Here is a 13,193-nt window from a genome sequence, read left to right on the forward strand (position 1 = left end):
TTTAGTTGGTAATGTTGCATGTTCTAAATTACTTGCAAAAACATTGACTGAAAGGACTCTTATTTAATGTTGAGGGATTTTTGCCTGTAAAGCAAACCTTTAGGGCAAACATTTTACATTTTGTTTTGAGTTGAAATGTACTGAAGTCTTATTTAAGTTTGAGTGTTTAGCTATAATTGTATTGTTAATTGTATTGTTAGAAGCAATTTTTTGCACTATTCAAAGACACTTTTTATTAAACTGTGGTAATAGCAATGGTATAGTTCATTTCTATCACCACTATAAATTTCAGGCTTAGGATTTTTTTTTACATTAAGCCCTGCAATATGTTGAAGTGGCCCTCGGTGAAATTGAGTTTGACACCACTGTTCTAAAGTATGTAAACTAAGTGCTCCTGTTCAGGGTTGCTAAGTATCTAATTCCATTTCTAAATAGTGAGTACTCTACAGTTTCTGATAAAATAAGCTAAAGAGTGACTGATCTAATTCCTTTTCTGGGTTAAATTGAGTACTCCACAATTCTAGATTTGTTCTAAATCCTTTTCTGGGTTAAAAGTAATATAAACTAAGCAGTGACTGTTCCTGTTAAGTATTTCTGGATTCCAAGTTTGTAGTTATTCTAATTCTAAATCTGATTCCATTTCTGGGCTGTATGATATTGATCTAAATAGTGCGTACTCCACTATTTTTGAAATTAGTATTATCCTAAAATAATCATTTTCTGGGTTAAATAGGGAGTACTCCACTGTTTCTAAAACAAAAACGAGGAATGGATACAGTAGGGAAGGTGGCAACATTCAGACAAAACAAAGGGGAAAAACAAAGACACGAGTGAAGGCGGTGACGTCAAAGGGCCACAAAGAAACGTTACTGAGCGCCCTGGCAGAGTCCGATAAGATGTTGTTATCAAGGCATGATGTCCTTGGGAACGTTCAGCTTCGAAACTCCATGGATACAGGAGAGGGTGAGGTGGGAAGGAGCGTTATGTTTACATATCTTCAAGGAGATTAGAGATATGCAGCCCTTCCAAGGTCACACAGGGAAAGCCAATTCAGAAACAGAATGTCTTAGGTTGGGAATATTATACATTTCAGTCTTCCCTAAAGTCTCTCCGATATATCTCAGTTCCCAATCATCCAAATTAGTTTGGTTGTTTCACTGAGCCGAAACTAGCAACTTCTCCAAGATTGATTACATCCAGTTAGTGAGTTTTAGAGTCCTCGTCTCTGTCCACACCAACAGTCTGAGTGTTGTCGAGAAATCTGGTATGAGTATGTGAGATCTGTCCAGGTACACGCAGAAAGTGAGCGTCGCTCCTTCACCCTGACGTTCTATGTTTTCGCATCCACCTGAATAATGTGTAGTTGCGCCACTGGGTATGAGTTGACCAGCTTCCCCCAAAAGCCTCGCTCAGTGAATTTAGTGAAACAGGTTAGGGATGAGAACAAGGATAGGATGTGATTGATCCTAGTTGATTTCATTATAATATTGGTTTTTGCTTTTTATAATTCTTGGGAGTTTAATCTGTTGTCATATGCCCCTGCTAAAGCTTGCTTAATAAAATTGTAATTCTAAAATTCTAATGAGTGTGAACAGTGAGTTTAATTGTGTCAGTCTTAATTATTGTTGGTTCTCCTAATTGTGGTAAAGTTAACATACATGATTCTAGAGAAGTGGTGGCTTTGTGTTTTCCTCTGGTGAGTGTTAAAATAATGACCCTGGGACTTAAATCTAAGTCACTAAATTTAATCTAGCCGTTAACAAGTGCCGTTATTTTAGGAGAGGAGCTACCGTTAACAGGAGTGGTTGTAGGGGTTATGCCGCTGTCAGGGCTACTCAGCGGATTGCTCTTCAACTGTAAAGGGTCATAACTTCTGGATCGAAGGTAGTCAGAGCTAGACGAGTCCTTTCCGACCCCAGTTTAAACAGATAATTCTCCACAAACTATCTCTAGGGTAAGACTCGAGTTTCTGGGGGTTTTCCGGACCTGTTAGACAGAGAACTGGGCCGTAGTGAGTCCAAAGAGTTGTGAGGAGTGGGCGGGACTTACTATTGGGTAGTAACAGACAGTGTTCGCCAGTTCGGCCAAGTCCGTCACATATTTGTCGATAAGCCAGGAATCCACAAGCTCCAAACAGCAGAACTCATGAATAAATCCAGGGTGAATCCCGCTGTGTGTTTCCCCGCAGGACAAGAGGGCTCTCCTGTGCCCAGACTTCTCGTCAAAAATTGGATCAATTGCATTGAGAGATTGGTTGACCAGATCCATAATTTGTATATTTGGATGATGTGCAAAGAAAGGCCCCAAAAATATAGAAAAAGACAGAACAAAAAAGAGCAAACAGGGCAGGTATGGGCAGGGAGGTAGTAGAGTAAAAAAGCATCCGCCTTCATCGAGAGCAAGAGAGGTGTGACTAGATACTGGGGAGTGAATGCTAGGATAATAGATCTGGGCTGATTAGCTAATGGGTTGAAGGTGTGAGGGGAGAGAGCAAAAGGGAAACTGAGGAGAGACAGATAAAGTGGTACAGGGAGCAATGGAGAGTACACTAGGGGCCTAGAAAATTAATCTAACAAAAATAATTAAACAATAATCATAATAGAGCTAGAGTAAACAAGAAAGGACTAGACACAAGAAATAAACATAACTAGAATTACTAAGAAGGAACTGACGTAAAAATGGAAACTAAAGAACACAAAAAACCCATGATGCTGACAGCTGTGGTTGAGAAGAATGGATCTCATAACCTCGCGATTCTCATGATTACTCTCCGTCATTCATCCAAAGCTTTCAAAAAATATTTTTGTTTTGTCTGTCCAATAGAGAGTACATATGTGTTTTGAATATGATTTAAAGCCAGAGAGGCACTCACTTTCTCCAGCTCAAAAACTGTCAATCTTCTCGTAGAAAAGTCAGAAAGTTAATGCATTTCTTCCAACAGTTTTATTACGTAAATTAAGTTATTAATTGAACTCAAGTAATTTCCTGATTGTCTCTCTGAAAATAAATTATTAATTCAAGACAAATTTGCACTCAAAGATTACTTTTTAAAATTACCCTTTAAGTATCACTATGCACTTCCCCTTTCTTATGTCTATGTGACAGAGAGATCATCTACTAATTAAAAGATCAGTGGTTCAATCACAATCCATGTTGCATGTCAAATGTGTTTTTATAGGAAAACATGAAAAACAATATTGCTTATAACATGGTAATTGTTAAGAAAAAAGCAGTATCAAACATATACACATGTTAATTTTAATGTTAAATTAACACAGACAGTGGAAATTTAAAATATTATCTTCAAATAAGGATTTTATTTCCTAAATCGGGGATTTTTGTAACTTTCTCCTGTCATGAAATGTGGTTGTTGGTGGTGGAGGACAGTCGCGGTAGACCCAGGTTGTAGAGTAAATGATGGTTTAATGATCACACAGAAATCCAGGCAGCACAGGTGAGCAATAAAGCAAGAAAACTCAAACACTGGTAGCACTGGAAACAGAACGAGATAGTGATGACAAAGATGTTATGTATGACAAATGACACAACAAGGATCCAACGGGGAGCAGGTGACATAGGAGGGGTTAAATACACACAGAGTAATCAGGGAAAACAGGAGACAGCTGGGGACATTCAGAGTGTAGACAAGACAACACAGGAGTTAAATTAATTAGAAACACATAAAAATCCACATCCTCACACTTCCTAAATATGATTTCTGTGTGACTAGACAGTCACACAGAAGACTAAAACCCATCCAGCAGATCAGGAAACGATGTCATGCCTTACTAGAATTCAGATAAGTTAGTATTTTCAGCAAGAGAAACAATAAATCAAAGACTGGGTAAATATGGCCTCCATGGGAGCGTTCTAAGGCCAAAACAACTGATGACCACAAAGGAATACAAAGGTTTCTTTAAACAAATAAAACTTAAAATCCCAAGAACTTTTTGGAAAAATACTGTAGTTTTTCTGCCATTTCATTTGGCACAAAACTAAAGCATAAAAAGAACATCATGCCCTCAGCGATAGTGGTGGTAGTGTTATGGTCTAGGATTATTTTGTTGCTTTAGAAGGTAGAACACTTGCTGTAGTTAAGTAGTTATTAAAACTAGAAAATTCCTGAAGAAATTTAACCGGGGCCTGCCAAAGTGTGCTATTGCACAGTTGGACTTGCCCAGGAGCACATCAGAGCAGTACTCAACAAAGTGCAATGAGCACTTGCCAAGTTCTGCCAAACAAGCTCTTGCCAGATCTATCACTATAATGTTATGGCTGACCTGGTTCACTGTATCACTACAATTGCTGAACCCCATGCACAATGAAGTTCAATCTAAGACTGACGACTATAAGCCACAAACATGTGGTTCTTACTGACGGTCCCCAATAAATAAATAAATAAATAAATAAATAAATAAATAAATAATGACAGTCGGTAATTGTTTATGTCTCGAAATTTTCCAACCTTCAAACTAAAGATTTTAATTCACACTCAAAAATTCAGAGAAATAATTTTATGTAAGCAAAATATGAATAGTCACAGGAAATGTGCATTCTTCCCACAATGCATTGTGAGACCTCTCTCTGCACCTTTTTTGTGAGACTCACTGCCTCTCTCTGGGACCCGTTGCTATGGTAATTATTTATCTGCACCTGGCTGATTCTCTCTGTCAGACAGTACGCTGGAAACATAGTTTCTATACTTGTGAGACACCCAGCGTCGGTCTCAAGGACCTTGACAAAAAAACCATAAGCCCTAGCAAAATTTTGAAAACATTTTAATATTTTATCTTCTAATCTAATATGTAACTTGAGGGAAAAGGTAATAAAAGCTAATATTATTGCACATGTGGCGCTGCACTTACCTGAGAGGATTATTGAGGCTTTTATTTTGAAATTTTCATTAAGCTTCATTTGAAATTGCAACACTAATCCCCAATGTAACAGTGGTTTTGTTAAACCAGTTATCTAATGGCCAAAAGAGCAACTACATGATGTAAAAATTGTCAAGGTTTTTATTTTGACATTTTCAGTAAGCTTCATTTGAAATGGCCACACTAATCCCATGTGTAATAGTAATTGGGTTAAATCAGTTACATCAGAGGTTCCCAAACTGTGGGGCGCGCCCCCTAGGGGGGCGCAGTGCCATTGCAGGGGGGGGGGCGGTAAGCAGTGTGGATGAAAGAAAAAAAAAAAATACAGTGCCTGACTACGCATAATGGACAGGTTTTTGACGGGGCTCCCTAAACGTAAGGCAGAAGATGAAGCATCGCAAAATATGCTTCCAAACTAGCTTTCTTCAATGTCAAAGTGTAGAAAATATGATGAAGCATATCTTTCCTTCGGCTTCACCTGTACAACGGTGGGTAATGAGGAGAGGCCACAGTGTGTTGTCTGTCTTAACGTGATAGCTTGTGACAGACTGAAGCCCAACAAGTTAAGACGCCACTTGGAGACGGTACATCCAGAGCACAAAGACAAGTCAGTAGACTTTTTCAGACAAAAACTCACAAACTGCCGGGCTCAACAATTTCTCTTTATGAAAGCTGCGTCCGTGTCGGGAAATGCTCAGCTCACTTCATATAAAGTTGCCTACCGAGTTGCACAGTGTAAAAAGCCCCACACGGTCGTGGAGGAACTAATCCTTCCCTGTGCTGGACATGGTTTCAACGATGATTGATGACTTAGCTGCCAGCAAATTGCGGGCTATTCCTCTGTCCAATAATACCATCGGCAGGCGCATACTGTATATGACATATCAAAGGACATCGAGGAGCAGCTTAATGATAAGGTGCGTGATGACCGCTTTGCGCTCCAGATGGATGAAGCCACTTTCAGTGACAGACTGCTTACTGATAACTTATGTCAGATTCATAGATGGAAATGAGATGAATGAGGAATTGCTTTTCTGCAAACAAATTCCTGGCAGAGCCACTGCAGAAGAACTCTTTAAAATCACTGACTCTAACTTGAAAGAGGCCAATCTGAAATGGGAGAACTGTGTGGAGATCTGCACAGACGGCGCGCAGGCCATGGCTGGGAAACGAGGCGGCCTGCAAGCGCTCATTAAGCGCGTCTCCCCCAATGTGCAGTGGACACACTGCATGATACACCGTGAAGCGCTGGCGTCTAAACAGCTGAGTCCCAAGCTGAATGAAGTAATGAACGACGTCATCGCCACAGTCAACTACATTAAAACACGACCTGTCAAAGTCTGGATTTTTTTCAGCACTGTGCGAGGAAATGGGCTCCGACCACACAGCTGTTGTATTTCACAGCGAGTGCCGAGGGCTGTCACGTGGGAAGGTGCTGTCCAGGGTCTTTGAACTGCGAGATGAGATCCGGATCTCATCTCGGAGGAGGAAGGCTCTTCCTCCATCTTGGAGGAGGAAGGCAGTGATCTTGCCCACAAATTTTACTGTAACAAGTTTCTCATGAAAATTGCATATCTCAGTGACATGTTTCTGAATATCAATGGACTGAATTTACAGATGCAGGGCTCAAACACACACCTTCCACATCTGGCAGATAAAGTCACATCATTTATCAGAAAACTAGAGATGTGGGGGCAGCGGGTGAAAGATGGAAATGTGGACTCATTTGATAACTTAAAATCCTTCACTGAAGGCAACAAGCTGCAGAACACGGTGATTTCATGCATGAACACACACATCACTGCCCTTCAGAACATTTCCAGAAATATTTCCTGGTGCAGGAGTCCAAAGAATATGACTGGATCCGTGATCCCTTCAGTGCAACACCACCTGTCGACTTGAGCACATCAGAAGAGGAGCAGTTCATTGATATCACCTCCGATTCAACAATGAGGCTGCAGTTTAGGTCAAGGACACTGGCTGCATTTTGGATAGGAGTGGAGAAAGATTACCCTCTGCTAGGAAAGAGAGCACTGGCCACACGTCTTCCTTTTGCCACATCCTACCTATGTGAAATAGGTTCTTCTGCTGTGGCCTCAATCAAGACCAAATACAGATCAAAGCTGGACATTGAAAATAAACTCAGGGTTGCAGTGTCACAACTGCACCCAGATTTGAGAAGATCTGCAGCAACAAGCAGGCTCACTCCAGCCACTGAAAAGATGGGAGGATTAAAGAAATTTTTGCACAACAAATCGTTATTGTAATTTATTTTCCTCTCAGGGAGCTGTTTATGTTTCAACCTCGTTTTGCACAGTTTTTTTTTTTCAAAATGTATTGATGATAACAAAGTTGAATACTCTGTTTAAGCCAGCCTGTTTCTCACAAAAAAAAGCATTTCGTACAACTCCTTCCCGTTCAGGAACCGTGACACGTATTCCAAAACCGTTGGAAGCGTATGAGAGGGCTATTTGTCGTTTCCGATATTCCTGCGATCTCTACCTCACTCTCAGTATTAACAGCGATGAGAGAAAGAGGATGTGCGCTGAGGTCTGACATTTTTCAGAAATATATGGAAAAACATGGGTCTGAGTGTGAGTTTTTCCTGTGTCACATGTGATCACATATTTCTCACATGTGCACATATGATCAGATTTTTTTCCATGTAAAGATTGGGTGATTATACTGAATATGTCATGAAAAATCTCATTAATTTTACATGCAAAAATCACATCTGAAAATACTGTACCACATGAAAAATGCACATGTGGTTCACACAAATTCTCATGCTTATGTGTGATTTTGGAATACTTTGTGGTAAAAACCCATGTGATTTCCATGTTTTCATGTGTATCATATTTTACTGCCTTAAATGTTTTCATGTGAGACAAAATGTGATGCACATGTTTTATATGTGTATTACCAGTGATACAAACGAAACGTAATGTATGTGTGATATACATGTAATGCACATGTGATCACATGGGAATTACGTGATACACGTGTATCACATATTTCTACATGTGTGCATCACATGTGATACACAAATGTAAACATGTGAATCACATGGGGTTTCACCACAAAACGTTCCAAAATCACACATATACATGTGCTTTCACATCACACAAGTGATGTGATTTTCACATTATATGTGAAAGTCACATGTGATCACATGTGACATGTGACTTTCACATGTGATTTTCATGGGATTTTTGGAAGGGTGGATTCCTATATAAATTAAATAATTATTTGGCTTTTGTACTTAGGTTATCTGTGGAGTGTGACAAAAACAGAAGATGCTTAAGGGTCCAAATACATTTTCACAGCACTTAATCACAGAAAGAGCTGTGTGAGTGCCAGATGGTTGGATTTAATTTTGTCTTGTGATTTTGTTTTCACATTTACTGACATCCTGGAATGTACTTACTCTTGTCATACAAGATTAAACAAGAAAACCACTCTGCCAATTCTATGTCTATTGTGGAAAATTATCCTTTCTCCAGGATGTGTTCTTGATGTTGAATAAGAGTCAGTGAGTTGAATTCATGAATTCCACCTCTTAATACCAAAATACTGCTTGTCCATTTCTCATGCTACCTAGCAGGACAAAATGGCATAAAGCAAAAGTTTGTATTTCTCTTTGTAATTCTCTATCTAAGCTAAAGAGGGTATTCTCTATTGTGTCATTTCCTTTAATCTTAGCTTTTAGGGTGTTTACTAACATGTCATTTACTTTAGCTTTAACTTTGCAACTAGATAAAAGGGATAGAGGAAAAACACAGAATTATTTATTCTCAACACTATTAATAAACTGAGTTTGCTGATTTCCAACAACGGTGCATTAACATGTTCTTGAAAAACTAGGATAGATTGAGAAGATGAAGCTATTTGAGTCAAGGCTGTTGGAATAAACGCATTTTTAAAACATTGAGAACACCAGTCACTGAATCCCACAACAATATTATTGTAGATTACTTTAAATCAAGGTGCTTAAGAACTGTTGTCAAATTTGAATGTAGAGTAGAAATTTACTCATTGCAAGCAGATATTTTAGATCTTAGCAATCTAAAATTTTTTTTATTTTAGATTCTACCAATCTAAAATAGCAAAGAATCCTAAAGCACAAAAATGCAAAGTATTTGAGGATCGTAGCAACCTGTACAACAGTAGATCAAACAAAAGTCAACAGAAATGAAGGTGCAATATCTACATTGCCTTGAAACACTGGTCGACTAGGAGATTAATCCAACCCCTCTGTCATACGTAGCTGATTATGTTGATGAACCATTCAGCAGCAACTAGAATGAAGCAGACACCCAATAAAATGCTAGATATACTTAAATCAATCAATCAATTAATTAATCAATAAAGAAACTGTAAACAATTGCTAAAGTGCCTTAGAATTTTAATGTAATGACTGAAAAAACTGCCACAACTCCAAGCCTCAACTGTATCAATATTTTGAACACACATATCTTTGGCAGAGTACATGAAGTGTATTTGTTTTCTCCTGATTTGTTGTAAATGTTTGAAAGTGTTGTACAACAGAGCAGAACTTACATCGGCTTTTCATGTTGCCCCTCAGATATGTACTGTCCTTTGGGAACAAATATGTTCAATATGACTGATGGAGCATGCGACAGAATTTATTTTAGATTAATAATGTTTCGCGTAGCACCTGTCATGCATCAGTTATCATAGTGAGCTTCCATCTGCATAAATAAAATGCCATTGCCAATTAGATAGACAACTGGCATTTCTCCCTGCAACTATCACTGTGAAATCACACAGCTCCCAAAAACACAAAACTCTTTGACTTTTTCTGCATCAACCATTAGTCCCTCTTGTGTTTTAAATTTAATTACATTTATGAAAAGGATAAAACAAAAAGCAAAAACCTTCTTGTGCAGGGTAGAGAGGGGGAAATTGTGAGCTATTCTCAATGTTTTCCCTTTTTTAATATTATTTACACAGTGCTAACTGTCAAATGCAAGTTGCCTGTACTACCTCACTGTAAAACATCACAATAAAACAAAACCTTTGCTTCATTTACCATTTATTCAGAATGACAATCATAAGGTTCCTTTCAGATTCAATATTCTGAACGAAGGTGTTGAAAATTTTTATCCTGCTGTGAGTATAACTCATTGTGAAAACAATATTTGTTTCTCAGTGACCAATTTCACTATCATAAATGAGTGACTGGAGAATAATCTAATTCACTTTTCTGTTGCTTGTACTATCTCACTGTAGTTTGGATGCAAAAAGTGTACACACCCATGTCAAATCACCAGGGGCCTCATGCATAAAATACTGGGCAGTTTTCACACTAAAACTTGGCGAACGAACACATTTAGAAAAGTGCAGTCAACAAAAAAATCTGGATATATAAAGTCGTGCACACGCATGTGGCTGCACACCTTTTCTTTATAAATCCCTATTTACAGAAAATAGAGCGTAGCTGCTGGTCCGCCCTGTCGCCACCCATAAATACATATGTAAATTAGTATAAATACCCAGAAGTCTGCCACCACACTGTAAAAAAAGTCAGTAAATTTACAGTAAAAAACAGTAAAAGACCAACAGTTTTTGACCGTCATATCCAAAAACATTTCATTACTCTAGAAATTACATGGAACTACCGTAAGTTGAAACTGCAAAGAAAGTCAGTAAATTTACGGTAACAAACGGTAAAAGACCAACAGTTACTGACCGTAATATCCAAAACATTTTGTTACCGTAGAAAATACATGGAATTATCGTAAGTCAACACTGCAAAAAACTGTAAATTTACCGTAAGAAAATTGTGAAATATCAATGGTTACTGACCGTAATATCCAAAACATTTTACTACCATAGAAAATACATGGAACTACAGTAAGTCGACACTGCAAAAAAAATCCGTAAATCTATGGTAAAAAAATGGTAAAATACCAACAGTTACTGACCGTAATATCCAAAGCATTGTACTACCGTAGAAAATACGTGGAATTATCATAACTCAATAAATGTAGAAAATATGGAAATATGTTGTAAGAATATAAGTAATTGTAAAGATCATAGAAAAATATTGTAATATTGCCAGCAGTTAATTACCCTAACTGTACTAATCAGCCAAAATTACAAATTTTGGCTGATATTTATATGTACAATGTAAAACCGTAAAAGAGACCACAAAAGTAATTTTTACAAAGAACAGAATGCTGGTGTGATATTTTGGTTTCTTTTTTAATAATGCCTTTAATACACCAAACTGAAATCTCAACAGTAGACCAGGCATCGATCTGGCAACTCACCGATTGCAAAGCAAACTCCTACAGTCAACACCACCATCATTTATGAGAATATTTGATTAAATGATGCATTTGAGTTTAATTTTATGCCGACCATAGATTTCTTATACATTAAGAGAACTGTATGTTAGCCCCTCTTGCTTGGATGAAGATGAAGTTGGTTTCCAATTGCTGCTTCCAATTTGGGAAATGGCTAAAGGGCAATTCCACCTAATTTTTCACTATCATCAGCATCTTTAATTTACTCTAGCTAAAAAACTACAACACCTAGACTCTTCAAATCTGGGCTAGATTATTCTCAACTCATATCAGAATATTTAAAACCAAGTGTGGGATTTGCGAAACCTTTATCTGATTTGTGAAACTTCAATAAAGAACAATTCTAGTGTTATCCAAGAGCATAAAAATTGTGAAGTCGCCCTTCATTGAAGTTTCACAAATCCCACACTTGGTTTTAAATATTGTGCTATTAGTAGAGAATAGTCAAGAGAGTTTTTCATTTTGTTATTGTGATAAACAGCAGGGTTTACAGTAAATGGAGACTGTTATTTGTCATGTAAACAAATAATGATCTAGTTTTTATTGCTGCTTGATCCTTCAGCATCAGCAGCAAGTTTCTTTTAAGTCTGTTCCTATAGTTGAGTGTGGCTCAGGAAACTGTGGTGTCCTGAACTCAACACAGTAAAGTCACAGTGCGCTAGCTAAGGCTGCTAACTAGCAGGTGATAGCTCAGGGTGCTGAGCGCCCAGTAGGCCTGGTCCTTGTCAGGATGCAGCTACTGTCTTTGAAATCAAGTTTCTGCTATTTTTGCGTGTTCAGGAGGAGAAGGAAACACATTTCTGCATCACAGGTGAGACCCTTTCACGGTTTTAAGTGAAGTTAGTAGTGATGGGTAAGTGAGGGGTCATGAAGCATTTCGACTCATAGCAACACTGTATTGATAATGTGTTGATACTGTGTTGATACTGTGTTGATACTGTGTCACTCAATACTGACACCTACTGGACATTAAAAATCCCAACAGGCATCGTAGTGATTTGTGCAAGTCTGTACAATAAGATTTAAGTCTTTGTATTTTATTGAATATTATATGTTGTATTATGTCATGTCTTCAGTTACATTTAAAATATATTTGATATACARTCAATAAAGAATGTGAACATGTACCATAAAGTTAAAATTTAAATGAAAGTGTTTGGAATGAGGATGCATGGACTGTTTTTCCCCCCACATTTTTATTAAAAAAACGTTTTTACAACCTTTTGAAATTAAGCCTGTTACGCTTTTTTGACAAAACTTCTGCTGTAGAAAAAAAATGAAGTAAACACTACATTTACAGCGAACCCTTGTTTTTCTTAGGGGTTGCATTCCAAAAATAACCCATGATAGTAGTAACCTTTATGTTTTACAATTATTACACAGCATAAATAAATACTCTACATTGAAACCAAAGAAAACCTGTTTTCAGGTCAGCGGATGTGCGTGTGCATCAATCGGGCCTTATTAATGTGATCCGCAGTCATGTCATTAAAGCGTCTCCTCCAAGCTGCCCCGCGAGATTCACAGCTGTGTTTACGGCAGAGCGACGGATCTTATCAAACGAGCCTCCGGTCGGGTTTTGCTGCCTCTGGCCACAGTTTTTTTTTTCCAGCAGACATTGAAAGTTTCAGTTTCCATCTCCTGAGTGGCCAAACTGTATTAAACACTGTAACTTTATTGGCACTCAGGAAGCGCGAAGACTGTTTTTACCAATCATATGGTCAATTAGGACTAAGAACACTGTGGGGAAAAAAACTGCACAAAAAATCTGCGAAGCAGCGATACCGTGAAAAGTGAACCGCGTTACAGCGAGGGTTCACTGTATATGAAATAATTTATAAAAAGCAACTGAGTAATTTGTAGAATGGCTGCATATCTGAGTTTATCTGGGACTTCATTCTCATGCCTCATAATGCCTCAGTGGAAAAAGTGGATTTATTTAAATAAGACAGTTTATTTAAACATATGCGACACTTAACCCGCAGAA

This window comes from Poecilia reticulata, linkage group LG16, assembly GCF_000633615.1.
Source record: "Poecilia reticulata strain Guanapo linkage group LG16, Guppy_female_1.0+MT, whole genome shotgun sequence".
Lineage (NCBI taxonomy): Eukaryota > Metazoa > Chordata > Actinopteri > Cyprinodontiformes > Poeciliidae > Poecilia > Poecilia reticulata.